The sequence below is a fragment of the Neopelma chrysocephalum genome, unplaced genomic scaffold (assembly GCF_003984885.1).
Source record: "Neopelma chrysocephalum unplaced genomic scaffold, ASM398488v2 Primary Assembly neopelma1_43, whole genome shotgun sequence".
Lineage (NCBI taxonomy): Eukaryota > Metazoa > Chordata > Aves > Passeriformes > Pipridae > Neopelma > Neopelma chrysocephalum.
In genome coordinates, this window is record NW_020897702.1 from 15,395,309 (window position 1) to 15,398,373 (window position 3,065).

The following is a 3,065-nucleotide window of genomic DNA, read 5'->3' on the forward strand; positions in this document are numbered from 1 at the left end:
CGCGGACACCCCGTCCCGGCGTCTCCCGGCGGCAGCCCTGCGGACTCTGCCCGCGCGGGCGGCGGGAACGGCTTTAAGGGACGCGCCGGGGCTGCTCCGCCGGGAAGGGCGGGGACGGGGCGGGGATGGGGCGGACCCAGCGCCCCCTCCCCTTTCCCGGGCGGTGGGGGAAGCCCGGGGGCGGTACGGCCCCGCCTGCCGAGGGCGGGGCCGGCGGCGGCAGGGGTGTCGAGGAGGGGGCAGGATCCGCGGGCAGCATCCGCGGGGAGCGGGGGGGTTGTGCTCGGCCAAGATTGTTGACGGCTTGCGGGGCCGGAGAGCCGCGGGGTCAGGCGAGAGCGGCGGAGAAGCCCCTCTCCCTCGTTGCTGCTCCCTCCACCCGGCTCAGCCGCGAACATCCGTCATCCGCCGCGGGAAGAGTGCTTGTTTGGGGGTTGTTTGTTTGTGTATTGTTTCGGGCGGGGGGTGTTTGGTTGGTTTTCCCCTCCCCTGCTGCTCGGACCGCGGTGTTCCCGGCAGCGCAAGGCCAGATCCCCCCCTTTCCCCCACCCTCACTGCCTCCAGGCACGCGGCGCGCCCGGACGGGTGTCCTGGTACATTGCTCCCGTCGGCCTGGCTGCGGATCTGAAGAGCTTTTACGCTTCCATCGCCGTGGCCTTGTGCCTCGTGTTTGAACACAGCAGTCCGTCTGGTCGAGACTAAGGGCAGTGCCCGTGAGGAGATAACTGCGAACGCTGCTGACAGGACGCTCCCGCACCAATGTCGGCTTGGGAAACTGTGAGCGTTTCGAGGGATTTTCCTTTTAAGCTGCAGGAGCAGACAGTGGGGCATCGGTGGGCTTCACTCTGAAATTACCCTTGAAACATGCAGTTTCCTTTGGGCCCCCAAAGTGGCAGATGCCTTGTGCTCATTTGCATTAAGTAAATAAACAAGATGAATGCAACAGAGGAGAGCAGAGCTTGCGTGTCTCCGTGCCCGGCTTCTAGGCACAGCTACCACGTTCCTCTATATAGCCGTCATCACTGACAGTGTATCACCGGAGTTTCACGTAGCGTGTGCTGGCAATTAGGGCTGCTCTCGGCAGACGTAACTCGGAAGGGTTTTGTGCCCTGCTTTGCATTGTTTTCAGGCCATCCAGGCCACACTGTATCGTTGTACTGCTTCTAAGTTTTGCTCCACTTTTTAGAATGATGCAGGAGCTAAACCTGCCACAGAGGTTACTGTGTGGCTGGTGTCGTCCTCTTTCTGTCTGTCCAACACAGAGAAAGGTATGCTCCACAGTTTTTCAAGAATTAAATCTTGAGACAACCTGCCTTGTGGAGTCAGTTTGGAAAAACAGGGCAAGTTTCTGTGCTTTCTAACAGCAAATAACTTATTATGGCACACTGCTTCTTTGTGACTTGCATCTACCCAAATGTGCACTGGTGTAATCTAAGTGCTACAAATTACTGTGTGGACTTCTTTTCGAATTAGAAATAGTTTATTGTTCTTTAAAGCAAATGTATTCTTAATCAATTTCAGATATACTAAAGTAGTCTTGGTTGGAATAATCATAGAAGTGTGCATGTGGATTTTTGCACCAGTCTTATTTGCACTGATTTAAAAAAAAAACAAACAAACCACACTTCAGATGCTCTCTGTTTAATGTAGGCAATATGTAAGGGATCGTGATCCTTTTCAAACTACAGATGGAGTTATCACAGCTCCATGGCTTGAACCAAAGAGAAAACTGTCTTCTGAGAATTATCACTCCTGAGTTGTTATTCTGCAGTTCTGCTATAGGAAAGTAACAATTGCACACTTGACAGAACAGGCTCATTCTTGATGGGAGTGAAAGTTCACTTGATTTTTCTTTTTCTTTCTCCAGAACTTTAAAAGGAAGTTTATCCAAGGAAATGCCTGTATTCTGTATTCACTAGTGCAAAGGAGGATTTTTTACTAATGAATAATAATCTACACTTAAGAAAAGCCTTTGTGTTGCAGTCTTTCCCTTTATCTGCCTCTCTTCTGATTCCCCTTTTCAGAAAGTTGTTATCCTCATTGTCCATTGTCTATGTACTACTCTAGACTTATGGACTTGTTATGGAAAACTTACACATATTATAATTTATTTTCATGCTTGAGACTCTTTCTGGGCATCTTTCCAGAATCTGTATAAGTGCTTTCAGGAGAAATGTACCCTTTTGTTGTCTGCTATTACTACAGGATTTATCTTTAACTGTTTTTTAAAAGCTTAAACTGTCCCTGACCATAAATGTGACTTTTCAAGGTAGTCTTTACTCCTGGCATTATTCAGGTTTGCAGTTTGTCCCCACAAAAGGAACGCTATATTTTTTCCCTGCCACACACAATTGTTAGGTATCATCAGTCACTTTGTTTTATAACTCCCAGAAGTGTGTCAGGTGATTTAGAGAAAAATTAAAAAGCTATGGCCTGAGCTTGGCCTGAAGTATGAGTCTGCTACAAAATGTGAAACAGAATAAGTGTTGCTGGCTTCGTAACAACAGTCTGTCTTTTGTGGCTCCACTGGCATTTGACAGTAGAAAAACAAGTAGGTAGGAATAAAAATGGTACCTTTCCTGCCTCAGCAACCTGTAAAGAGCAGGTTATTCATCTGCTCTGAATTCCCACTCTCTTCATTTATATCAGTAACATAAATCTGAATTACTATTTAGAGTTATCTATAAAATGATGTTATAAAAGTTAATCTTGTTTGCTTTGTAAAATGATTGATTAAACTGCACTAAACAATCTATGGATGTTCTTACTCACTTTTTTAGTAGCCTTATTTGAAATGAACTAAATTCTCTTTGAAAGTGAAATGCATGTTTAAGCCTATTGATTGTTGAGGCAAATCTGAAATAACTTGTTGTTACAGAAAGCTCTCCATCTCAAAGAAAGGGATATATTCTTCACAGCTGGATTGTGAATACCTTTATATTTTTAAGTTTGGGGAAATTTTCTTCTATGTCTAGGAAAATTAACTGTGTTCTCTGTTTCTTTTTGAAAGCAATCTAAGATTTGTAAGGCCAACTCTATTTGTGTTGCAGGATAAGACCAGGAAT